Source organism: Alexandromys fortis, unplaced genomic scaffold (assembly GCF_014885135.2).
Source record: "Alexandromys fortis isolate MF-2015 unplaced genomic scaffold, M_Fortis_MF-2015_v1.1 scaffold_10, whole genome shotgun sequence".
NCBI lineage: Eukaryota > Metazoa > Chordata > Mammalia > Rodentia > Cricetidae > Alexandromys > Alexandromys fortis.
In genome coordinates, this window is record NW_026067895.1 from 9,433,285 (window position 1) to 9,460,949 (window position 27,665).

Here is a 27,665-nt window from a genome sequence, read left to right on the forward strand (position 1 = left end):
GTAAACCCTACTACCATGGTACACCATCCCACCACAGGCCAAAAGCAGACTGACACTTCCATAACCGAGTAAAATGATGCTTAAAGTTGATTTTTTTTCTCAGTTATTTTGTCGTATCAACCTAAAGCTAACACATCCTCTAAATCTAAAAGTGCTCTAAAACAAAGTTTGCTAAAACAAAACAAACAAAACAAAAACAAGAACTCATGACCTCTGTCTTCAAAGGCTTCTTAAGCTTCAATTCATAAGGTAATTTTTCCTAAGTGGTAAGTGTAAGATCTAATGAATCAAGTTCTTCTGTTACATTCTAAGTGACCCACAAGCAGCCACACATATGGAGGAATGGCCCTATTGCTCATGCAGCAGAAGCAGACACGGTCACTTCCTCTTGCCTTTTCCAGTTTTTCAGTTTGTAGCAATGAGGTATCTGCCTGTGTCACCATATGTCTGGTTGGCAGGAGATTCTCACAACAGTCAAGCAGATGGGCTGCCCACTCCTTTAACCTCACCAAATGCTCTGCAGAGTGGCCCTGCCATCAGACAGGCCTTATAGAAGGCATATTCTTCTTTCTTTTTCCATCATGTTTCCCTGGACATGTTTACCCCCGTGAATCTCAAACCATTTGAAGCCACGAGAACAAGTACCAGTTACCTCAACAATGAAGACTAAGAGTATAGGAAAAAGGAGGCGGATCATCGATCATCTACATATGCTGTCCGTCTTTGAAGGCCACCAGCATTAACTAAACAGACACCCCACACCTACCTGTGATCCTTTGCTCTTGTCCTTCCCTCAGATCTAGGTCTTCCTTGATACACTTCCTTCTACATTTTTCTAATCCTGTGTGGCACCCACTTACAAGCGGCCTTGCCATGCATGACCTTGCCCTCAGTGACACTAGTTTAGATCCGTCTTATTTTATATTCCTGAAACTGCTCCATCTCCTAAGTAGATCTTCCCAACTCCACTGTGAGCTGCTTACTACAAGTGACCTCATCTGCTTCTCTTCGTGCACTTTGTGCTTTGATCAGTCAAGGAGTCCAATAAACATCAACAAATATTTGAACTTGCCCCTGAAAGTTCATTGCACAGAAATTAAATGAAGAACATGACCATCCTGTTTTGCAGCTGAAAGCCTTGAGGAATTGGCTTAAGCAGTTCCGTGATTTTTCTGGGGTCGTATGGGAGTTGCAGAGACAGAATTTGAACCACATTTCAAGCTCATACTTAGCACTATAAACCTCCCAGTCTCCTTACTAATCCTAGTGTCCTGGTTAGGGGTTCTGTTGCTGTGATGAAACACCATGACAACAAGCAAGATGGGGAGGAAAGGGTTCATTTGGCTTATGCTTCTACGTCACTGTTCATCATCCAAGGCAGTAAGGACCGAAATTCAAGCAGGGCAGGAACCTGGAGGCAGGAAATGATGCGGAGGCCATGGAGGGGTGCTGCTTACTGGCTTGCTCACCATGGCTTGCTCAGCCTGCTTTCTTATAGAACCCAGGACAACTGGCCCAGGGGTGATCCCTCCCACAATGGGCTGGGGGCTACGCCCTCCCACATCAATGGCTAATTAAGAAAATGCCCTACAGGCTTGTCTGCAGCCATATCTTATGGAGGCATTTTCTCAACTGAGGTCCCCTCCTCCCAAATGACTCCAGCTTGTGTCAAGTTGACACAAAACTATGGAGCACAAGCAGTCAAAAATTACCTCTGACAATGTAGGCATTTGAGTAAGAGAGGAAGGTGGAAGAACACTTTGTTATTAATTAAATTTATTCTTTGACCATCTTGTATGTATTTATAATAGATTATAATCACTCTTCTGTCCACCCTCTATTATCCCCCCTCCTCCATCCCTACTGATCCTATTCTCAGATCCATGACTTTTGGGTGGCGTTATGATGCTGATGCATTTAGTTAAAACAGGACCATCTGGGGGACCACTGGATTGGGACTATGCCGTGGAGCCTGGTGAGGTCACTAGTAGGCACTAGTAGGGCAATGATGCCCCCTCTTCCTCCCATTAGCAAATAGTCCTCAGTGAGAAGCAGGCCCTCTTGAGCTTCTCTCCTCCACACATGCTAATGGGGTCGGGGGCGGGTGGGGGGGGGCAACCTTGTACGGGCCCAGTACAGGCATCCACAGATGCTTTAAGGTAACAGAAAACTTTTATTCGATCATTCCTCCCCAAACCTCACAGTCCTCATGCATTTGCGTATGGAACTAACAGGACGCAAGGGAAACACTTCCACACTTCTTCAGGGAGCACCGTGCTTAGCTATGGCTCTTTGTGCTACGCATACAGCAAGCAGTTAAGATGAACTAGCGTGCACAAAATGAACACGGAAACACGAAAGACCAAAAATTAAGGGATACAAAAGAAGCAATACAAAGAGGGACGAACATTCACAGCAGCAGGAACCTACCTCAAAGAAACAGAAAGATTGATTTGGGTATAAGGCCAGGGACAAGCGCCAGGGCCTTCGGTTCAATCCCGAGCACTACAACAAATGAATACAACTAATATCTGTAAATAGATTTCAAATCAGCAAACTAGTAATGCTTCTCAAGGAACCGGACCAGCAAAGGAAAGAAGTACCGAAGATCAGAGGAGAAATAGACAAGAAAAACAATACAAAAGACCAAGGAAAAAGAGTCATTTTGAAAAGATAAACAAAACTGACAACATTTTAGATGTATTAATCAAGGGTGGGCACTGGGGAAGACCCAGACAGATGTGTGTGTGTGTGTGTGTGTGTGTGTGTGTGTGTGTGTGTGAGAGAGAGAGAGAGAGAGAGAGAGAGAGAGAGAGAGAGAGAGAGAATATGCAAGGTTGTTTTTGAACTGCGGTGGCAGGTGAATCACAGGCTTTTCGGGTAACTGTAGCAGCAAGCCAGAAGCTGCAGGACTGCTCCATATGAGCACCATATGCATGCCTGAGGTACCTGTGCAGGGTCAAGCCAGCACATCGGGTACCCTGAAGCAGCAGCACAGGACACGCAAGCACCCAGACGACGTGCAGCAAGGTCCCTTCAGCAGTCCGCCTCTCGTTTCCTGCAGGCAACTCTGTGGTCTGCCCCTTAGAGTTTCTAAAAATAAGTTACCACCAATTCAATTACACAACTACATGAGTATTTACAATTACATTGTGGTCCTTGCCTGAATTAAATCAACTTCTCTTTTATTGTGGGAGGAGAGGGACCAAATTTCTTTGCAAGTACAAAGCACCAAGGCTCACTTTTCTGTATCACCAGCACCCAACTCCTGAGACAGAGGGCTTTGCAGGACATGCCCACCTACTATGCCAGTCATCAGAATTCCTACCTATCCAGCCAAGAATTTCTCAGTTTCACCTAAAGGGCAGACAGACCTTTCTGCTCCACTATTCTTGCCAGCATTCTCATGCCAGCTGCTACTTACCTCCAAGTTCTACCAGAGAGCTTTGCCCAGAACAAACCCTGTTCTTCCTATAGTGTTAGGCACGATAGGTTGTTTTTGTTTTTGCTTTTGCTTTCATGGCTTCTGGTTTAGCTTCCAGATTTGAGTCCAGTAGCTCTTCCTCTGATCTCCTTTCCCCAAACCACAGGCAGTGATAGCTGTGTTTCTAGAGAGAGGTGAGTGAGAACTTTAAAATATGCCACAGCTAATCCTCTGGAAATCCAACAGAGCATCGACTAGAAACGGTAGGAGGACGAATCCCCTCCGAATCCCAAACATGTCTAGGACTACATGAGCAGAGAAGTCCCTTAACTTAGAGAACATTTTAACCCACTACAAGCTAAGACTAGAACACGTTGAAAATGCATTTAACATGCCTCGCCTACCAAAACAGCATGGCTTGGTCTCCCTGCTGTAAAAACACAAGAATATCTGCATCGCCCTACAGTTGGCCAGACCCATCCAACACAGAGCCTACTATAATAACATGTAGAATAGCTCACATTGAATAACGTACTGATAGACAGCAAAGACGTCATCTGAAATGGTTCCATACCATTGTGAGCAACGCTATTAAACAAAGGGATCCGCATAATTCAGCAACAAGACTTTGGCTTGAAGGGAATCCCATTTGCTCACATCTTACTCATTGAAAATTAAATGAGCCCCTTCCTCAATCAACAAATATAGCCCGGCAGAGAAAGGCAAGACCTACAAAATAACAGAAAATACACTGTGGAACTAAAAGGCTTATCTCCCTCCCGTCACTGCTTACTCCAGCATCCTGGGAAGGATTCCCGGAGTCATTACTGCCCCTGGGACTAGCGCACTGGAGCTCAGGAAGGGTGCTGGTGGCAGAAGCACCGGAATCCATGGAAGATAGACAGCAGGAAGAGGCTGCAAGTTATCTCCAGGCCTGCAACACCCAAGCCCGCCCACATCCCCAAGGGGCTGCAGTTTGCATAGTATAAATATTTCCTAAAACGCAGAGAAAGGGAGGCAATTTTCAAAAGCAAAGGGCATAACTCTAGCACTCCATCATTTTTAAAGGTGTGACTCAGTAACTTCCACATGGACTTGCTCTGTGTACTAGCCAGTCTTCGTATGTAAATAGAAAAATATTCACACTTGCAAAGGATTAATCTTGAATCTTAAATCTGGCTTTCACCCCACAAGTGGCCACATTCCGCCCATGCCACCGCGCCTTTAAGAGCACTACCTTTCTCTGATTACAGTTGAGGGCGATGTATTGTTTTCACAATTGTGTCTCACCCTAGCCCTTCCCTTCAAACATCAACCCTTTGCTTAAGGCACCTTGTAAAAGCATTGCACGTGATATGTAGTTGGAGGTGCTTTGTACGACACATATTTATTTTTGAAAGTTTTATTTTCTTTTTAAGTGTCTCTCTGTGTGTGTCTGTGGGAATCCGTGTGCTTGTCTGTGCTGCGGTATGAGCACATGAGTGTGGGTACCCACAGCAGGCCAGATCCCCTGGAGCTGGAGTTACAGGTGATTGTAAGCCACCCAACATGGATGTTGGAATCAAACTTGGATCTTCTGGAAGAGCAGTATGCACTCTTAACCACTGAGACATCTCTCCAACCCCTCTCCATGTTTCTAAGTAATCTCATGGGCTGCATTGGCCTCACTTTAGAGGCTGAAAAGACGATGGGACCGAGTCACCTTACACATGCCCAGTGTACCACTGCAACAGCAACTCTACTTCCTTCATATTTCCCAACAAAACAAGCATCTATCTAGACATCCATGCTATCAAGGCATATCGATGCCATTTATACTCATACACTGAAGCTAACTTGAGATATGACACCTCCCAGACACAAACGAATAGTTCTACAACAGTCTTTAAGGCTCGAAAGCAGCCATCAACCAATACATGTGACCCTTGAAACCAAATTATTCCATATATATTGAAAGGGACCCGTAGGCATGTGGCAAAGGTGACTTTCCTTGGCAACGGTGACTATGGAGTTCATATCTGCTTACTTGTTAATGATTGAAGGAGCAGCTAGGTGGAGGAGATTTCAAATAAGATTTCAAGGAAGCCAATATCCATTCTGGCCCCATCTCGGGATAATGCTTTCTTGTAAAAGGGGGCCGCTCTATAAGGCTGTCATGTTCAAAATTTAAATCCAAAACAATCGTGAAATCCCTTTGTGCCTTCCTGCTTCCACCCTGGTCGATGTGCATTTGTGCCTGGCGCTTACGTAAAGGCTACTCCACCCATTTTAAGGGCCTAATGGATTCTAGGGAATTTATTGTCCCATTCTAATAGGACCTGGTGGGACAAGCTCAAAGGTTAGATTTTTCAACAGAAGTCCAGATTCCACTAGGACTGCTCCTGTGGGCTTTCCAAAAGTCCCCTGCTAATCTCAAAGTACACTATCTGCTAAGAATTAAGATTTTTGCAGGGTTTATGTTTTAATGCTGTGATTGGATACAGGCTGTGATCCTGGATCTAAAATGTTCTTTAAAGTAATTTTTTTATCCAAAAATAAATCTCATCTGCTGACATGGCTCACTGTTTTTGCAATCAATGTTACTTCCAGTAAGCCTTGAAGGACATTTCTCTGAGCACATTGTTCCCACCTACACTGGAAGCACAGAGTCATCTACATCCCAGGTCCTGGCCCCTGGTGGCAGGCACACACTCTATCTTGTCCTCGTCCATGGTTTTATACACCCTAAATATCATTATTTTAAAAGTGATTTGCTTTTCACTGGGCATGGAGGCTCATGCCCCACAATCCTAACCCTGAAGAGGATGAGGCAGGAATACTGTTGTAAACTGGAAGCCAGGCTGGGCTACAAAAGGAATTTAAGGCCAGGCTGGGTTATAAAGTGATACGCTGTCTCAAACAAAACAACAAAACCAGAAATCAACAGACAAACATGAGTTAAAGTTTCTTACATTCTTATGTATTCATATGCAAGAAAATGCATGATAAACGGTGAACAAGCTGCAATTTTCTATAATGCATCTTTCCACTTATTTGAAATAGATCTTACCATAGTACTTTATCTTCAAATAATATTCTGTCCTTAGGGCTACTAATCTGGTTTAATCATTCTCTAAATGTCAGGTACTAAAATTATTTTTAGCCTTTCATCATTATTATTAACATTGCTCTAACAACATTTTTCCCAGTATTTTTTTTTTTTCCTGTGCAGACAGACATCACTGGCCAGGCACGGTGGGACAGCCTGTAGTCCCAGAACTTGTTAGGCTGAGGCGAGAGAATCTCACTTCCTTGATTTTTAGGCAAGCCTGAGTTACAAAGGGAGACCCTGTCTCAAAATAAAGAAAAAAAAAAAAAACAACAAAATGAATTACTGGACTAAGGGTGTGTTCAGTAAAATGGCTTTTGTTGGCCTCTTTAGGGCAGTATATCTTTTTTTTATTTTAGTTCTAGAAATCAAACCAGTACTACACTAGCTCGAATGATAACTATTATGTGTAAATGCATAATTTTGCAGTCATATCAACCTTGTAGCATAATTTTATTCTTTAACCTATCACATTAGCTTCATTGCCTTCATTATGATAGGTGATTACTTGCTTTTTTTAACGCACAAAAAAATGATAGTTTCTAATCTTTGGCCACTTGTCTAAATAAAGATTCATTTTACATAATTATTTTTTATAATTTGAAGACTACCCTTCCCATACATTTGATTAAGTCCTCTCTCTGTATATAGTTCTTTTAAAGAAATCTTTCTTCTTTTTTTTTTTTTGTGGGGGAAGGGTTTTATCTACCTTCCTTTATTACAAGGAGGTCAAGACAGGAACTCAAGCAGGACAGGAACCTGAAGGCAGGAGCTGATGCAGAGGCCATGGAGGAGTGACGGGTAACACTATTTTCAATACAACTGACCATATAAGGAAATTATCTTTCTTTTATATTTTGGTTAAGTAAATTTGACTCAAGATATTTAATGTATCCTAAAAATAAGCCAAAGTATGCTTTCCCTTAAATACCAAATTAGCTATTTACTCTTACTCTTAATAATCATTAATTTTTAAAGCATATACTTCAAGTATATGAATTAAGAGTTCTTAGGAAAAATATTGTGATATTGTAAATCTAGTTTGGATATAAGTACCCAAACATCTCAAATTCAAATTAAACCTTTCCTTATTCTTTCTCTCCTTATGCACCTCACAGCTCATTAGTACACTCTGTATCTTTCAATTAGCACTGGATAGCTAAGAAGATTTTTAAATGATGGTTGAGAACGTCAATGCTATTAAACGTAGGAAAATCGGTAACTGTGGCATGAACTGTCGCCTGTACAGGTCTCTGAGATTTATTGGTTCATGCACTAAACCATCTTTAGGGAAGGTGCATACAGGCAAACAAGTTCACTTGCTCAGAGAGGACCTGATTTCCCTGGTGGTCCATCCATTCAGATCTACACCAACCAGAAAAAATGTGCTCGACTTCCAAGACTTTCTTTTCTGAGGACAGGGTCTTACTGCATCCCCAGTAGTATAGAACTCACTATGTAGACCAGGGAAATCTAAAACTCATAGAGAACCATCTGCCTTTGCCTCCTGAGGGCTGCGATTCAAGGGTGTGCCCCCCACCAGCTGAAAGTTTCATCATGAGAGACAAGGCAGCAAGTTCTTATTGAGCATCCTTTCCTGACACTCAATCGCTAATGGCTTCTCATCATACTAGGTCACCCCCAGATCTCGTTTATAAGGCCTTACACCTGCCTTGTCCCATGTATGCTTGCCTCCCTTCTCTGCCCCCACCTTGGGATACAACGATTCTTCACACTGGCTTACATGGGTCAAACTATCTTTGGGCCTCAGGACTTTGTACTTACTATGCCTTCTGTTTGGAAAAGTTTCTCTCATATCTGAATAGCTTTACCTCTGCACTCTGAGTCTATGTTATAACTTAAATATTTGCTTCTCCCTGAAATTTACATGTTGCAACCCCCACCAACCCTCGTGTGTGTGTGTGTGTGTGTGTGTGTGAGCGTAATTGTGAAAATGGAATCCTCATGAAGGGTATTAGTGCTTTGTAAAACAAACAGAGCAAGTATGCTTCCTTTCCTTCTGCCAACTGAGGATTCTTACTTTTCTGTTGCATTGGCCTCCCCATCTAGACTAATACTAGGGCCTAGGAGTGTGATAATAGGCATTAACTACCTTGCTGGTTTCTAACTGGACATATGCTAAGTACTTCTTCAAACAATGGCCTCACAAAACAAACTAAGCTATCTTAGGATCAAGAAACACCCACTGTATGTGCTCTGAGGTGTCCCAGTCATCAACCTGGCATGAGATATACCGGGCAGCCTACCTTACAGAGATGGTTATGTCGCTCTGCCACCTGGCTTTGAAATCTGACTTCATCATCCACTTTTAATACCTCTGGCCCTCGGTTTCCTCTTCAGTAAAATGGTGATGACATCATCTACCCTCAAGGGTTTCTCTGAATATGAAGTAAGTTAATGCATGGTTATCACTTAGAAAGTGCCTAGATTATAATAGACACCCAACTTAGTCTGGGCACGTGTTGCCAGGGTGCTGTCACTGTAGCCCCGCCCTCTCTCCTCCCCTTTCTTCCTCCCCATCTTTAATCACAGACAAGTTCTCCAGTATTTATTTCTTAACATTCAGTTTCTACCACCTACTTATTGTAGCAAGTTTGTGTCATTTGTGTCTCTGTGCTGTGATGACCGATATTGGTCATATGCCTGTGCTTTACTTTCGGTGACCAAAAGTCCTCATGAGAACTAACTTCTCCTATCCCTCTTAATTCCATTCTTCTAAGACAGCCGTTCTTAAATTGTATGCTTTGGGTCTTGGTGATTATTTCAAACTTCTTGGTGGAGACTTAAATCCTTAGGGCTTGATTCCCATTGCACACTCTCCCTTTCCCAGGCCTGCCGGGCCTTCTCCCAAGTTTAACATTCTGCTATTTTTCTTTTCTTCAGTGACTTTGTAGTTTTAAGTACAAGTCTCCCTGTGTTTCTGCTCATCTTTATAGTAAAACTGTCTTCAGACATACAGCAGGATTATCAATGTAAAAACTCACTTGATAAGAACTCACGGGTGACAATGTTATATAGCAAGCATAGTTAACTCCTAAAGAAAGCAATTTAAAAACACAAGGTACCTGTTTGAAAGACCGGTTAAGATGACCACAGTGAACAAAACTCATCATAGCAGGCATGGATAAAGAGTCAGAGCATCTGGGACCCAGTGCTGCCAGCAGGGATGCAGGTGCCATTGTACAGATCTGGCAGCTTTTAACCGTTAAGTTCTTCTCCCCATTGAGCAGATGGGGATAGGAACGCGGCTGCCTTCTCATCTCTGCTTCCATAGCTCACTTCCCATGAGCTCGGCTTTGACTTTGCTAAGTCAACGTGTGCTATATCCTGCAGTCCAAACCGAGCCACACTCAGTCCACAGTTGACCAAGAAACAGCTCAGCTATGGACATGATGATACCACTGTACTCATGCCAGGCTGAGTAAACAGTTCAGATCTTAGAGTCATATTAACAGAGCCAATGCCCTGACTACAGACCCAAAGATTCCTATTCCAACGTGTTAAGCTCTGAAGGCAGAGAGCACAGCCAATGGGCTGTGGGGGCAGTCAGCCATTAGGATGTCCACATAAGATATGTCTTTCAAACATACTTGCTTTCTTCACACAAACATCCCCTACAATGCCATGCTCTCATAAAGGTAATCTCCTGTAATTGGACACTTTATTAAGTGGGAACGGATGGGCAGAAAGTGCAGCAGGTTTCCTCTGGGGAATCCTGTCTGTGGAGAACACATCAAGAGCAGGCTTGACCAGTGCCCACTGTGAGGTCCTTCAGCTGACAGGCCAGGAGGATGGCTCTGCTGGAAGTCCCAGAAGGTTCTTGAGAGTGCTGGCCTGTGGCCAGCTCTGACAGGTAGACACGTGGAAACTCAATAACAGCACTGGAAACTCAATAACCTCTGAAGCCAGAGTCACACGGTGGCCAGTCTCAAAGTCCGCTTGCTAGTGGTATCAGTGCAGAGACATGAGATGTGGTGTCTTGTGGGCATGGCAGCTCCAATTTTCTATTAGTCACCCAAAATAGTTTCTCCCATCTTGATCAGGTATTCCCCCTTCTCTGTAAGTCTGGTCCCTCTGACAGCTGGCACGTACCACTGGGCTATAATATTTTTATTACTGAAATTTGCACTGGGCATTTGAGGAGTCCAATTAAATTCAAACACCTTAAAAAATCCCCAAGTGCATGGCTTCTGAGAGCGTCTCTCTCACACTCAGCCTCAACAGCAGCATTCACGGAGACATGGACCCCTGTGAGTGTGGCCTGGTGCTGCTAGCTCACTGCAGTGTGCTAAGTTACACCCACACAAGAAGTAGATACTTATTTAATACTGGGAGCTACTCTCAGCCTTAGCCAACCAATCACAGGCTGTTAACCAGCATTGCTTTTCTTTAATGAATAAACACATGTTTTACTTTCTCCTTTGCACCTGTGTCAAGGGCGTGTTTCAACTCAGAAAGTCTCGGCAGTCTTCAATGAGATGCTATCTTCCCCAACCTCGCGCTCCAGGGCTAGGAAAGGAAGCATCTTTACAAGGGCCCTTAGTCCAGATCTGCTAACCCACCCTTGCTATAAAAGTGAAGCCCTGAGCGTGACCTCTTTCTGTAATCCCTATAAAACACATTCTCTTCTGTATGGGACACTTCTGTTCTGAGGGCCTCAAAGGCCATCACTCGATTTGGCCTCTCAAATGGATCATGCCTTTGATCGCGCTCAAGAGCCAGGGTTTAGATGTTCATTCTACGGATGACAAGAAGAAAAAGGCAGGAACGAGGTCAAGCCACTTGACCAGGGGTCATCAAAGTGTCAGCATAAGGACTGGATGAGTCAGGATTGTGCTCTCTGAACACGGTGCTCAATGCACTCAAATTCAACTTGGGCAAATATAAGCAAATGACCTTTAGAAGCACAGGAAGCTTGCTTTAACACACCAAGAGATAAACTCCTCTTGCAAGCAGGTAGGAAGGAGCTGCCAAAAGACATCTTCTTCCTTTAGAGTCTAAAGTCACAATAAAGGCAAGTCACAAGAAGTTTACACTGGCCTTTGTGAACTTCTTAGTACTTCAATCTCTTTTCTTCTTTTTTAAAAGTAAAAAATAGAACAATAAGCTTGCAAACATTTTTGAAGCAGGCATTTTCAACTTACTTCAAGGCATATCGACTGCTACAAACCCTACAGAAGTTTAAGTTTCCATTTTCCCTTTGTTCTTCTGAAGGGGGATCAAAATAATCGATAAAACACAGCAGCAGCGTCTAGGGTGTTGAAGGCGCAGAAGCCGTTAAGTTGGGTGGGAACAGAGAACAGGCAAAGATGTGGTCCCTGACGTCAGGACTTGAGTCTGCTTAGAGAGATAAGCTTCAAGGCAGTGACAAGCCGGCCTCAGGGGAGAGCATCAGGAGTCACAAGAAGAAGAATGCCAAAGAAAAAGTGGGCTTGAGAAATTGCTTCTGGGGAAGTAGGGTATTCGGATCAGTGGGGTCCCAGATGCCTTCCAGAACAACTGAATATGTATTGCACCATGAAAATTAGATGCCATTTCCTCAAACAGAGAAGAAAATAGAAGGCAATTCAGTAATAAAAAGAGAGTCTGAGCCGACGTATGAGGTAATTAAATTGCAAATTAAGATGAGTGGACAGTATGCTCTGTTACCCACACCTTTTCAGGGAAGTTTATTAATCCCAAGCCTCTGACAGCTCACAAGCATTCTAACTACCATGGCTCCACCATCTTTCCTTCCCTCCTCCCTCCTCTTTGACTCCACCTGGAGAGCCCGCAGGTGTCTCAGCCATATCTGCTCCCATGGCTTGGATCAGCGCCCACAACCTGTTACCTTACCACAGCCACCATTTCCTACCACTCCCACGACAGCCCCACCCGGCCTAGACCGTGGGCCTCTTGACTGTCCAAACTGGGACTCATCAAACTTCTTGTCTCCAGAGACCACGCTGCCTCTTCTCCACACGCTTTCCCCAGTGAAGCATTTCTTGCCACTCTCCTAAGCGCTCAGCTAAACACCAAAGACGCGCTTCCTTTGACTCCTAATGTTCTCCCAACATTCCCATCTCAGTAGGTCAACACCTCCAAGTCTCCCATCTGCTTCCCTTTCACTGCGCTCACTCCCTTTACCGAGGTCTCAGATCCATCATTAGCCTCTCTGGCCCTGGCTTATTTCCTTTCAAACCCACTTCCCCACACTGCTCACATGACTGAGTGAAAACACAACCTCATCACCGGGGCTCAACTCTTCTCGTTGCACCATCTTCAGAGAGAAAGCTTCGAACACGGTGCAGCTAATGTGTCCGTGGTGGGGCCCCAACACACCATGTCCCAGGTTCTCCCATCCGTTCTCACACACCCCCCTACCACCAAGGCCTGCAAGTATAAAGCACTACGATCTACGGTTCCATATCGAGTGTTGTATGTGGTGTACAGCTGCTGACACCACACTCATGATGGCCAACAGTCATGTTAGACCAGACTGGGGATGCTTCGATGGAACAAACCAAGACACATAAGGGTTTGGGGGTGGGGGTGGTGGCAACAAAATTGAAGCTCCAGGAGCAAGTAAAAATGAACAAAGGAAAAGGGGGACATTAAGGTGCTTTGGGGAGCTGCTGAAGGAGGACAGTTAAGAGGGGCCGGTATAGGGAGGAAGTGAGGACAGAGAATATCTTCTTAAGGTTAGCGGCTATGCAGGCCTCGGGTGAGTAGAAGCGAGGCAGCCGCAAGTGTCTAAATCTGCAAAGATAGTAACCGTGAAAACGCTGAACCTGGGGGAAGAGGCAGCCTGGGGTTTCCAAAGGTTCCTGGGCACACGCTTACTCCTCACTGTGAAAAAACTCAGGGTCTTAAGAGCAGATGAGTCTCCAAAAGAGACAGGTGAGGTCATGAAGTTGTCTCAAATATAGCAGCCCCCAACACCCCGGCAAAAAAAAAAAAAAAAAAAAAAAAAGTTAGGAGATGGAAAACAAAATTTTGACAGCACACAAGGCCACTTATTGGGACAAGGATTTGAAAAGGTGTTCAGACTAGAAGATGGATGGTTCACATGTTCAAAAGAAAGAGTAAACCAGATTAGCAAAGTAAGTTACAGCTTATAAAAGAATGGATTCAGCAAATATGAACTGCAGGTCGGCCTTGGGCTAGACCAGTGGTTTGCACCTGTGGGCCATGTCTCCTTTGGGGTCACATATCAGATATTTACATTGCAATTCATAACGGTAGCAAGATTACAGTTATGAAGTAGCAACGAAATAATTTTATGGTTGGGGGTCAGCATAACATGAGGAGCTGTGTTTACGCAGTCGGTGGCAGCATCAGGAAAGTGGAGACTCGCTGGGCTAGACGCTGTTTTATGCACTGGGGACGTGAGCATGAGATGGTGAGAGCAAGGTGACATTTAAGTGAAGGATGCGGACGAGGTCACGGGCAGAGTGTCCATCAACTCTGAAGCTGCTCAACCCAGGCGGAGGACATAATGCTGAGCTCCAAACTGCTGCGAGAAGTTCTGCCACGTGTGGGAAACGATTATTCCTCAGACAGAGTTTGCACAGAAGGAAGTGATGCCTCATGCTTACATTACCAGCTACTGGGTGGGAGACTGTTTCTAAGCTGTTACTTAACAAAATGATGAAACCCAACCGTACACGTACCTTATAAGCCGAATTTCCATTTTGCTTTCTATAAACAAACATATATGAAAGTCCTGTTTCTCTTGGCACCAGCGGCAGGGCTGCCACTTGCTCCATTTCCCTTTACCCTCACCACTCCATGGAAACCATGCATCTTGGGGAAAACAATAAGTGGGCATCATTTAAAAATAGCTCCTCAAAGCAAGGCCTCGCTTGTTCCCTTTCAAAGACGAATTCTTAGGCCGGAGGAAAACTTGCTTACAGCCTCTTAAAGTGAATTTTTCATCATTCATTTTCCTTGCTTTGCTGGAGGTTTGCTGATAGGAGGCAGGAAATTTGGGAGACTTCTCTGTGCAATTTCTCCAAGGAAAAGAGAAAGGCGATGTGTCATCTATAGTTCTAAGGACATGAAAACCGAAAATGAAACTGACATCAAAATACCCATCCTTTTTACCACTACAATTAAGTGAAATAAAAACGTTTAGGAAATCCTGCTTTAGATCAGATAAATTAGCAAAAGCATGATAAATGCTTCATAGAAAATACAAAGGAAATGATGCCCGCCTCAGCTTTAAAAGGTAGCACTTTGGGAAATGTGCCTGTTCTTGGCCTTTCAACTAAGTGCAAAGCAAAGGATTTGAGCAGAGACCTCTTGAGGTCCTCTCTCAAAAACCCCTTATGGGTCATTCCCACTCTTTCTCTCTTTAAGAAACAATAATTTCAGACACTGGAGAGATGGCTCAGCAACTAAACAGCCCTTGTTTCTCTTCCAAAGGACCCGAGTTCAGTTCCCAGTACCCACATCAGGCAGCTCATCACTATCTGCAACTCAAGATCCAGGGAACCTGATGCTCTTTTCTGACCTTGGTGGGCGCCTGCATGTTCTTGAATAGACACATGTGTATGCATGTGTATACACAGAGAGAGAGAGAGAGACAGAGAGAGACAGAGAGAGACAGAGACAGAGAGAAAGAGTCTTTTAAAAATGAAAAAGAACCATTTCAACGTATAATGAATGAATCTTACGGAGTCACATTTTAGAAAACACAGGTATTATGTAGTCCCTAGGTCACAACATAGTCTCAACAGCCTAGCAAGCAATGAGTAAAGCTGTTGCTGGCCAGATTGGAAATGCCCCCCACAGGGTTACAAGTTTGAAAACACTTGGTCTGCAGCTGAACGCACTGTTTTGGAAAGAAGCAGAACCTTTGGCACTGGTCTAGCTGAACAGCATAGCATAGGAGGGTAGGCCTCCAGCCTGGGTCTAGCTTTCTCTGTTTCCTGGGTTGACCACCTGAGGCCCTGCCACTCTAAGTGTCCTTTGCACAGACCTGCTTCATCCACCATGACTTCCCTGTCATGCTGAACTTTGTTTCCTGAACCTGGAACCAAAAGAAATCCTCTTTGAGTTGTTTCCATTGGGTATCCTGTTACAATGACAAGAAAAGCTATCTCCTAGGCTTACCCTTAAAGCCACAGGGGTAGAGCGTCCTTAAAATAAATGAAAGAAATCAGAGGGAGTTTCGGAACAACAAACCGGGGCCAATGCGTAGGGAGCAAAGAACACCGCATGCCCCATCAAAGGCTACATTCTGGTCTGTGCCATCTTACAAAGGCGGGGAAGAAGATGCGACAACGTTGGGGAGGTTTTCTAGTTGAAAAATGTCTAACATCAATGTTGTACTTCAAGGGACAGACAGCCCTCTGCAGATAGGAAATGTAGTCTAGAAATAAAGCAGCCTGCCCAGAGGTTCTGCGCAACCACAGGGTTCATTTTGTGCTTATATGGTCAGTTAAAATGGGAAGACAATACAACAATGAAGTTCAAAACACTCCCAAATTGTCCTTGACATGTCCCCCCCTCCCCCTTGGTTTTTCAAGACAGGGGTTTTCTGTAGCTTTGGAGCCTGTCCTGGAACTTGCTCTTGTAGACCAAGCTGGCCTCGAACTCACAGATCTGCTTGCCTTTGCCTCCCGAATGCTGTGATTAAAGGCGTGTGCTACCACTACCCAGCTCCTTGACATGTTTTTAAGAAAGGGTTTTATTTGTTTTGTTTTGTTGTTTTTTGTTTTCATTTCTTTCTTCTTTTTTTTAAAACAGTATTTAGGTTCTTGTTAAAAATAATATAGCATAAACTTTAGGGTGAACATTATGTGAAAAAAAATACATAAATGCTCAACTTAAAGGTCGTTGTTCATTGCTGAAGCTTATGACTCCTGCGAGAGAAGGTGGCTTTATGAACCTCTCTCCTCAAGGTCCAAATTCCAACAGGTGTCCACTCTCCATGACTCACCTTGCCTTTCTGACAGAAATAAAACTTTATGGGGAGAGCCTTCACTTAGTCATTAACTCCCCATCTTCTGGTTGGCACATATAGGCAAAGAGTCCTAGATATGAGGCACAGCACAGATGGCATGGGAGGTAACAGGAGATAAGACTGGGGCTTTCTACAGATCCATACAGTGGAAGTAATGCCAATCTAATGCATCAAGGTCAGTATTTATTAGAACTTAGAGGTAGGAGGGAATGTTCCGGAAAATAAGAGTATACTTCATATACCGTGGACATGCTCTTTCATAAAACCATTTTTTAATTATAAGTATTATTTACATAGCTTTGTTTTTATTTGTTATGGTCATCATTGACTGTGTTTCTTTAAAGGCATTGACTTCCATGCGAGACTGAACTCCTGTGTTCCCCCAGAGTTATGTTGAAATCTAACAGCTCTCATCTTAAAAGGAGTAAGAGACAGTCTATTCTGGAATCATTCTGAGTGACCATAGCTCAGGAACAGAGATTTAGGTTACCCCAAGTTTCATGGGGTTTTTATAGTTTTTAGGGCAGAGAGCCACAAATCAAGGCACGTTAAAAATGCATTGGTGAGTACACCAGAGAGGTGGGTATATCAAGATGGGGGGAGGTTTTCTATGGGGCTAAAGTGTTATCTGATGCCACTCTTAGCTCTTGGATTGGTGGAAGCCAGTGTTCTGATAAGGTTATAACAGCTTCTAAGAGGTTTTTATTTATTATCATGCGGTATCAGTTCAGATACAGAATGGGATAAAAAAAAAATCGGGGCTAAAACTAGCCCAAGATAAAGTAACTAGCCTCTGAAGCTACAAAATTCCAGTCTCTCAACAGAACTGAAATTCCCATCAGTCCATCTCTGCAGACACAGAATCCTAGAAGGTTTTTGCTCATAACCAGACAGAGCTTTATGTCAGGAATTTTTGATCATAGTGGTTAAGAGAACATACTGTTCTCCCAGAGGACTCAAGTTCCATTCCCAGTACCACATCAGGCAGCTCACAGTAGCCCATGGGTAGCTAGCTCCAGGGGTATCTGATGTTTCTAGTTTCTGTGGGCACGTACTCACAATACACATACAATACACACACAGAGAGACACACACAATTTACGTTAAATCTTAAAAAAAGCAATCTTCACATGGTTCTCCACCTCTCTTCCTGCCATATAAGAATATAATGTGAAGTCAGCTCTCCACAACTTCAACCCAGAAGCCAACCATGCCACCATTCTGATCTTGGACTTTCAGCATCCAGAGAGAACCATCAGAAAGAAATTCTGTTGTGTATAAGCCATCTAGTTGGGGGTTCTCAGACTGAACTGAGATAGGGGGTTATCTTTTCACTGACTTTCACAGCGTCTCACCACAGTGTCCTGGCTGTCTGTGAATTTATTCTGTAGCCCGGGTTGCCATGGGATCTGTGACCCTCCTGCCTCAGCAACCCAATATCTGGGATTGCAGGTCTGTACCAACAGGCCCAGCAGGTCAGGACATCTTATCGGTTTTCTGAGCATCATCAAGATGAATGCTTTAGCATGGAAATGCTTTCCTTGACAGCAGCTTGTTTTTGTGGATGCAGGGAATACTGACGTTCTCCTCTTTGAGTAAATGTTCTATTTTGTCATGGGAGCATACATGCAAGCCTTTTTCAATGTCATGTTATAGAGTGTGGCATCCTCTTTGACTAGGAGCCACTTGACGCCCATTGGTGCGCAATGAGAGGCCAGCCCTCCCACCTCTGCTCCCACCTCCATCTTCTCTCTGACTCACAAGAACGTCCGATTTTCACATCCTTTCCTCCATTGCAATTTTAGTTTAACTAACTCATACGGTTCCAAGTTTAGAGTTTTAAAAGGGTCTATGATAAAAAGCTTCCCTTCATCCCTGTTCCCAGGGAGCCAATTCATTGTCTCGGGAGCATCATCCTCGAAATGACTGTGGGCAACCTTTCTTGGGGATAATTACTGCAGGGACCATTACAGAAAAGCTGATCACTACAGTTATGCTACCAGGCAGCAGAAAGCTGGAGAAAGTCCACGGGCAGCATTAACAATGTGCAATGGCGTGCGGGACATCTGTGCATTTCCTCTCTCTCTCCTGGGATTTTGCAAAAGTTTTGCTTTGTTTTTCAAGAGATGAAAGCAACGCTACTCGTTTGATGTGTCTATTCGACACTTTTAGATATGCTGGCACTGTGCTGCTGAGGACATCACGGTGGAAAGACGCTCACGGTGTGCAGTCTACCCTGCTGACGCTGAGGGCTTCTAGGGGCACCGAGTTCAGCAGACACAGCGCCGAAACCCTTCCCAGGGAGCAGGCAGCCCTGTCTCCGATAGAAAAGGTGATGAGAGCCTCCTTCCAAAGCCGCCTGAGGACTACCCCAACACATGGCTACTCTAGGCAAGGCACATCCCAGACGGAGCCACACAAGGCTACAACGGAAGGTCAGGAGCGAGCTGGTGCTCAGCAGGACTGATCACCAAATAGTACAGAAGAGACTGCTTAGCTGGAGACTGGAGTGACAGAACTGGGACTCCACGGAGCCCCTCAACCAAGTCCGTTATCAAAAATGCACTTACAGAGTATAGGACAATAATGCTACATCTTGACAATGACAAAAAAAAAAAAAAAAAAAAAAAAACTAAGCCGGGCAGTGGAGATGCAAGCCTTTAATCCCAGCACTGGGAGGCAGACGCAGGCAGATCTCTGTGAGTTCGAGGCCAGCCTGGTCTACAAGAGCTAGTTCCAGGACAGGCTCCAAAGCTACAGAGAAACCCTGTCTCAAAACAACAACAACAACAACAATAACCAATGAAAAAACTGCCTGCTTTTAACCCATGTCCTGATTACTTGATCGAGTCTGAATTCAAGTGTAATGGAATCAGTTGTTTAATGGAGGAAATTTCAAGATGGCGTAATACTCAGGCAGCGGTCCGGTTACTACTCACTACATTTATTGAGGCTTACAATGAGAGTTCAAGTCACAAAGACTGGTATGGAAAAGAGTGGATGGACCAGGAAAGCGAAGACCAGTGGTTCTCAACCTTCCTAATGCTGTGACCCTTTAAGACATTTCTCAAGTGGTGACCTCCGACCATAAAATTATTTTCATTACTACTTCATAACTGTAACTTTGCTACTGTTATGAATCAATCATAATATAAATATTTGGGGGGAGTTTTTTGGTTTATTTTTTGAGACAGGGTTTCTCTGTAGTTTTGCAGCCTGTCCTGTCCTGGAACTCACTCTTGTTTTGTTTTGTTTTGTTTTGTTTTGGAGACAGGGTTTCTTTGTAGCTTTGGAGCCTGTCCTGGAACTAGCTATTGTAGACCAGGCTGGCCTCGAACTCACAGAGATCCACCTGCCTCTGCCTCCCAAGTGCTGGGACTAAAGGTGTGTGCCACCACTGTCTGGCTTAATATTTGTGTTTTCTGATGCTCTTAGGCTATCCTTGTGAAAGGGTCATTTGATCCCCCAAAGGGGATTGTGACCCACAGGTTGAGAACCATTGGCATCAACAAAGCATCTACTCTCCTTAAAGAGAAAGCCCAGGTAAGGAGAACCCTACCACTTTGCACTGGCAAGAAAGAAATTGTCTTGAAGGCAAGATCCTCTTCCTGTCCAGTCAAATTCAGTCAAGAGGAGGAAGACTGAGCTTCGTGAAAATGCCACCAACGGGGTGTTGTCTGCTGGGAAATAATCACCTGGAGAAGTGTTTTCCCAGGTTTAGTCACCAAGGTACCCAGAAATCACTACAGATAAAGGAGGCCACACTACATCACCATCTGGCAACAGAGCTTGGCAACACTGTCCATATGGTCGTGAATTTACAGGCGTGAAATATCAAAAGTTACGGCGTCACAGAAGTTTGCACCAAAGTTCAAGAAGGTCACCGAGGCCAGGTAATGTAGGGCCTGTCGGATTTCTTGTAAGGGGGACCTTGAGAGGACACCCTGTGAAGCTGTGAAGGCAAAGCCCAAGGTGCAGTAAAGACCCCAGAACGTCGGCCATGTCAGGACCATAAGGTTCACCAGGAAAGCTGTAGGCACAGTGTGGAGCTGGCTTAAGGGGGCAGAACAGGAGGCGCGTAGAGTGACTGAAGGCTGCTGGAACACTAAGACTATCAGGAGCTCTAGATGCTGGCCCTGGAACTAAAGCACGTGGTACTTGCTCTGCTCATGTTCAGTTATACTTGGTCTGCTCATTCCCCACTGTGCTCCCAGTCACAGCTTCACGGAATGAGCTTGTTTATTAGTGTCATTGTATGTTGGATATACAGAGCCTGTCATTTTATAAGGGAACAAGTTAAGAGGCTGTTTTGAGTTCTGGAGGAGACTTTGGACTTTTGAGTAGTGATGAAACAAAAGCCTATGAGGAATTCTGGGTTGAAATGAATATATTTTTGCAGTATGGGATGGCCAGGATGCAATGTTATGATTTGAAGCGATGCACTCAGTGACAAGGGTCACGTAGGGCAGCCCATCTTCATTTTTAATTTGACTGGTTTGGAATCACCAACACACCTCTGGGTATTTGGGGAGTGTTTCCAAATACAACCACCATCCAACAAAATTTTTATTTATATTAATCTTCTTGCTAAAGAAGACAAGTAACTAAACAGGAGGCTTAAACTATATTAGTTTTTCTAATTACTTTAAGAAAATGAAACCACATTAAAAAGTTGGAGTCTATTGAATAAAGCCTGTTTCGAGTGATAAAGAGACACCGTAAAGTCCTGGATCTGCTTCCCACCAGTCTGGTTGGTATTCCTAAAATGACTCAGAAAGAATAGAATCACTGAATAATTAAGAAACATCCTGAGATTTTTTTAAACATTAATTTGGAGGTGGCTGACACATTTTAAAATTTCTCACCACTCATCATAGCCCTAAAACCAAGAATATCAACATAAACAGAACAGGATAAAACCCAAGACTATCAACACAAACAGAACAGGATGCCAAACCTTTCCCACTGACGGAGAGTTGTCTAACACCTGCGACATGCTTCCTACTCCCTCAAAGAGGTCATACGATGGTGAGCACAGATTCAGCAACAAAGAGGTATGAATTAAGCATGAGAAACCCATCATATCGCTGGGCAGTGGTGGTGCACAACTTTAGTCTCAGCATTTGGTAGGCAGAAGCAGGCGGATATCTGAGTTCACGGCCAGCTTGGTCTACAGAGGGAGTGCCAGGACGATACACAGGACTGTCTCAAAACCAAAAACACAAAGAAAGAAAAGAAGCCCATCACGCAGCATGTTCAGCCCATCGTATTTCTTGCGCCAGTCTATCTGCGAAGCAAAGAAACACATTTCTCTATATGTCTATGACTAGCGATGTCTTTATGCTGCTTTTGAAACTCATCCATTAGCATTGCTGGATGTAGCTTAAACACCCCCCTTTCTTCTATACAAATTAGATGAACATTCTACCGTTCCTTTCTCCAAACCTTAGTTTCACCCCAAGGTAAATTCCATCTCCCAGGCTCCCAGCACTCGCAATTAGAATCCTCACCTGAGACTCATATCGCATCCCAAGAGTAACCCAGTTTGAAGAGAATCAATGGATGTACCTTTGCCCATTCTGATGAAGTCATGCACAGGATGATAACATTGAGAATAAATTGAACAAAACTGAGATTGGCGCATTTGTTTATTTCTAGTAGGACATGGCTGAAAAAAAAAACAACTTAATGGCATTGCCTATTCTAAAAAATACACTTGAGGTTGATTTGAAAAACAAAAACAACAAAACAAAAAAAATACAGAAAAATTAGTAAGACAAGATGATGCGAAGGTCCTCCAGTCCTTTCCCTGGATTTCAGCAGAAACACCTCCAGCTTCAGAGATAAGAGCACAAGCGAAGGCTGTGCTCAGCTACATAATGTACTGGGCAGCTCCAAAGAATCAAAAGGACTCCTCCAACTCCAGTCAGTCCGTTCCTTACAAAGGGAAATGGTTTTTCTTGTAACAAATAACACATTTAGGACTTGATGTTTTTCAGAGAACAATAAGGAAGGCTGTAGCCACACACACACACACACACACACACACACACACACACACACAATTATTTTTCTGCTTTGAATTACAGTTTAACAGGAGTACAACCAAATGCAAATGAGATGTATGCATATTTATGATTTTACTGGCTGGGTGACAGGGCCACCTTTAGTGGCTGCCTTTATTTACCAGCACAAAACCATCCTGCATTTGTTTCTATTCAAACAAATCCCTTTCTTCAAGCCCTGGATGGAACAAAGTATTAATTATGAATCTGCCAGTGTATCTTAGTCATGAAAATGGTAGCATATGGATGAGAATGGACATTTATTTAGACAATAATACTTAAAAAGCAAACAGAAAACCACTTTAAAATATGCCTGCTCCATAAATTATCGGCAAACAAGTTTTCTGAAAATCTCTCAGGTTTCTAAAATCCAAAACTGCACCCTCACAACTTTGAAAGTAAGCCTCCCTAACAATGCTGCAGGAGCTCTGGCCTTGGCCCAGCACCCACGTGACCACGAGCCAGTCAGTTTCTTTCCTAACTCTTCAGCTGTCGAACCTGTAAATAAATGGTCTATCTCCAAACAAGTTAATGCTGCTATCCCAACCCCTAATAAACAGCAGGGTCTATGAGCAGTATTTCAGATCCACTGTGGAAAGAGAACAGTAACTAGGTTGGTTTCACTAATTAGGTTCCTCCTGCAAAACCACGGAGCCGGAGCCAGTGTTAGTTGTTACTGGAAAGCACCTCAGCAACCTTGAGTAAAAAGGAGACAAGTCCGCTCATAAAAGGACACAAGTCAGTTTCTGGGGATGGACCCTGTAGCCAGCTACTCGTTACTCACAAGAGGCGGACGGGCATGAGAAAGCGAGCATCATACAGACGGCATGAGACTAGGAAAACCTGCTTCATGAGATGAACTCAGGAGACGACGCGGGTGATCACCAATGGGCTCCCGAGAAGGCACAACTCTCTTCTCACAGGAAAACTACCTTCCGTGCTGGGAATTTACATGCGAGGTTCTGTATGTCTTACAGCATGCTTTCCCTATGAATGATCTCATTCCTTTCTATTAACCGAACAGCCGTGGGGGGAGGTGGATATTTACTATATGCAAACTGCAAAACTTTAAAAAAAAAAAATGACTTGGCGGTGGGGGCGCACGCCTTTAATCCCAGCACGAGGGACTCAGAGGCAGGTGGATCTCTGAGTTTGAAGCCAGCCTGGTCTACAGAGCGAATTCCAGGACAGCCAGGGCTACACAGGGAAACCCTGTCTCAAGAAAACCTATTAATTAAATGAATAAATCAATAAATGTGCACATATACTGTTGAAGTACTGACCCAACTTGTACCTGAGAGTACTTCACCCTGAGTACTTTAACGTCAAACAGAAGCACTAAACAACTTAGGTGGGAAATTAAACACACTTGCAGTTTTCTTTCCCTCCAACAAGTGGTCCACAGTCCAAGTCAGAAAAAGTAAACTGAAGCCCGGCGGTGGTGGCTCACGCCTTTAATCCCAGCACTCAGGAGGCAGAGGCAGGCGGATCTCTGTGAGTTCAAGACCAGACTGGTCTACAAGAGCTAGTTCCAGGACAGGCTCCAAAACCACAGAGAAACCCTGTCTCGGAAAAAAAAAAAAAAAATAGAAAAAGAAAAAGTAAACTGAAGCTGGCATCCATGATCAACTAAACCGCTTGGCTGACTCAGAGTAGACATTTTTCTACTCCTAAACTTGAGAAGAAAAGGACCCAAAAGAAATAATACCGCCTTGCTAGGCACCACAGAATGCTAAAGCTGGCAAAAGAAACAGAATCCCATAGGCACCTCGTTGTGTATGGGAAAGATTTTAGGCTTGGAGGTGGTAAGTCCGGCACACAAGAGCTGTGTTGGAGTTAGAGCCCAGGTCACCAAACAGCACTCTGAACAGCATGACCTCATCCTGATCAGAAGTGGGACAATGACAGAAAACACAAAAGCACCAAGCTGCCAGGAGATTAGATGAACTCTCTGGTCAGAAGCTCCAGGCAGAGAGGAGAAGCGACGCACAACTCCCAAGGTTGTCTGACCCTGAGTTTCCTCACGTCTGCAACACCTGAGGGGCAAGTCACAAAGAGACAATACTGGCCACCAGGAAGGGAAGACAAGTCTGGTCATTAAAAACAAAACAAAACAAACAAACAAAAAACCACCAAAACTTCATGTACAGAGCTGGCTCTGATTTAGGAACAGCAAACCTGGCTGGGACTCTAAGAACCACTTGTCACTGTGATAAGTCCCAAGAATCCTAGTGTCCCGGGCCTCCTGCAAATGTGTGATTATCATCTTTATCTCGTCCCCCTCAGACACGATTGAGAATCAATGAGAATACTGTAAAGTATTTAAAAACTGCAAAACGCTAATGCAACTATTAGGTGGCGTTCAGTCCCTCCAGTTTTCTTAGTTTGGATGTAATGTGTCTGGATCTGTGAGTGCCAGACAGATTTCCTTCCCAAGACGAACATCACATATCAAGAGCTGACTGCCTGCCCTTCCCATCCGTCCTCAGGGGTCGCCACCTTTGCTCTCATAACCAGCATTTCCTTCAGCTCAGAGATCATAGGTGACACTTAAGGTTCAGTCCTGAACTTGGTTGGGCAAGATTTTTTCCAGGGGTTCCTTTCAGCTGGTAGCCCTCTAACAAAAGCTTCCAAGAACCCCCATTTATTTTATCACAGTGGAGTCGAAGGAAAACCAATCCTTGGACTTTGATCCACTTCAACAACTGCAAAAGCACTACAGCCTCTCCAGAGAACAAGAGGGGAGTCGCCCGGAAGAGGGACAAAAGGGTCCCTCCGAGCCTAAGTTCAAGAGAAAGGAGTTGGATCACTCCTTAGGTCAGATTAACACATTCTCGGTCCTTGGGGACCATTCATTTTACAGCGGGGACCTCTAACTAGCTGAGAATGTCATCTAGGGCCAGCGTCAGGGGTGTTACTCAGGGGCCAGAGCTTTAAATGGCACCACACTAAATAGCAGATCCCTGTTCGAAGCCCTGATTTCAGTAGGCACAAAGAAAAAAAAATTCACTGACCTACCCAAACAACTTCTCCGGAACAGGTTTCTACCCAAGCATGCTGTGCAAGGCAGACAGCCGACTTGGGCGGTGGGGGTAAGCGAGGAGAGAACGCTCATCTGCATAGATGAGAGATAAGCAGTTTGTTGTCTTGGGTGCTGACGACTCCTGGCACCAGAGCGGCAAATCCAACTCCAGCACTCTCCCACCCTACAGCCCCATACTCCCAGACCCCTGCTCCAGATGTTGAAGCTTCACGTTGCCTGGGCCAGTGGAGGGAGGGGCCCCATAAAAGTCCCTGGCTGTTTTTAGGCTGGAACCGTACTACCTCACCTGTTTTTCCACCCAGCGCCAAAGCCAGAAATCACCAGAATACTGACTCACGCAAGCCCCTGTAGACATCCCAGGGGCGCCTAACAAGTTCGCGGCTGTTTAGTAGCAGGGGAGAAAGACGGGGACACCTCTCCCACTGCAGCCAAACTCAGCAGACTGCCCTGAAACGAGGGTGGGGGCTCAGGCTTAAGTGAGCCACAGTGATCGGCGGGTGTCACTGCCACCCCAGGGATCGGGGCAGGGAACCGGTGGGTGCTCACCGGGAATGCGCAGCTGAGGCCCCCCGAGGTACTAAGGTCCTCGTTCGGGAACCACGGGCGCCCCCTCCATGTCACCCCCAGCACAACTCAGACAGTCAAAGTGGCAGGGTGGAGAGGTCAGGTCTCAGCAGAGACACAGCCCCAGGCGCGGCGGCAAGGGAGGGTGTAGGCAGGGTTGCCGAGGACGCGCAGGAAACTTACCTCCCCCGGCCGGCGTGCTGGAGCCTCAGCGACCGAGACCAGTTGCGCCACGGCGAGCAAGTTGTCGGGATGTCGCGGGTTCCTGGGTGGCTGCTGCGGGCAGCGGGTGGGGCGGGGCCGGGGCAGCGCCGGAGGCGGGCAGGTGCCGGGCCCTGCCGCGGGGCCACACTCGGCTCGGACACGCGGTGACGGGGACGCGCGGCTGCGAGTGTGCAATGCGCGCGCGCCGCGGCCGGTGTGCGTGTCCCCGCGTTCCCCTTCCTTCCCGCCGCTCCTCTCGCCCGCAGAGTGGCAAGCGGACCACAAGGACCCGGCAGCCGGGGGTAGCAAGGCGAGGCAAGATCCGAGGTGGAGGCCGAGGAGTGGCAGCACCCGCCGGCCTCAGGTCCCCGCACGGCGCGCCGGAGTCCGAGCGAGGCGGGCGGCGAGCAGGCTGCGCGGCGGCAGCGACTCCGGGAGGCTGCAGGCCCCGCCCGCCGGCCGCCTAGGCTCTTCCCCTTTTCTCTCCACCCACCGCTCCATCCCGCACGCCCTGCAGGGAAGCCAGACCGGTTTGCAGCAGCGGCGGGGCCCGCAGTCGGAACAAGTGCCGGAGTCGGTGCGTGGGGACTATGCACCCTGTGCCGCTGCCCGCAGCCTGGACGGGGGTTGGGAGTGGGGGGCAAGGTGAAGCGGCTCCCTGGAATTAGCAGGAATCTCCGAAGCTTCAGGGCTTCTTGGTGCTTCTCGCAGTCTTGAAGCCCCACGGAGGAGCTCCGTATTGGGGTAGAGCCTGTCCCTGCCCCAAGCCACTGAACCAGGTTATGCCTGACTTGACTCCTCTTCCTTCGAGAACTAGCACTTAAGTACAGGCTCCCTCTTCCACGAGGAAGGGACAGGCAAAGGTTGAGACCACAGCTGTCCCACTTCTAAGGATAGCAGGTGTTTTAAGGAAGGTAGATCTATCCAACAGGTAGGGATAGGTTAGTGAGGGGTCCCGCGCAAATGCGCAGCAATGGGGCGCACCTGCTGGAGCTTCTTGGAATCTCACCTAAGTTAGTATAACTGCAAAGAGGATGAAGACCAGACCTAAATATGTTTGTCGTTATTCTGTCCTGGACACTAATATTAAATTTATCAAATAGGCACGGGAAGGTAGCGACTCCTTCCAGTTGGGTCGAAGCAATTGGAGTTTTTCAGCTTCATCACTTCCTTCCACTTTTCCCTTCTCAAACAGTTGTGGGAAACAGAGCTCACGTTCTGTGCTGTGGAGGACAGCATTTGATGATCCTTGCTTGGGCGGGGGTGGGGGGGGTGGGACACTCCCTTGAGATTCTGCAAAAAACACT

The 27,665-nt window shown here is 45.4% G+C and overlaps 1 protein-coding gene across 4 annotated transcripts in view; it reads right to left on the bottom strand.

Annotated features, from left to right (window-relative positions):
• Pip5k1b (phosphatidylinositol-4-phosphate 5-kinase type 1 beta) overlaps positions 1-26,770 on the bottom strand; it is a 257,063-nt gene extending 230,293 nt beyond the window's left edge. For 2 of the 4 annotated variants that reach the window (XM_050158598.1, XM_050158605.1), the window contains exon 1: positions 26,338-26,770. The gene's annotated coding sequence lies outside the window, so the exon portion shown is untranslated. The remainder of the gene's footprint in view (positions 1-26,337) is intronic. The other 2 variants (XM_050158582.1, XM_050158588.1) reach the window with 1 other exon arrangement.
• Positions 26,771-27,665: the final 895 nt, after the last annotated feature.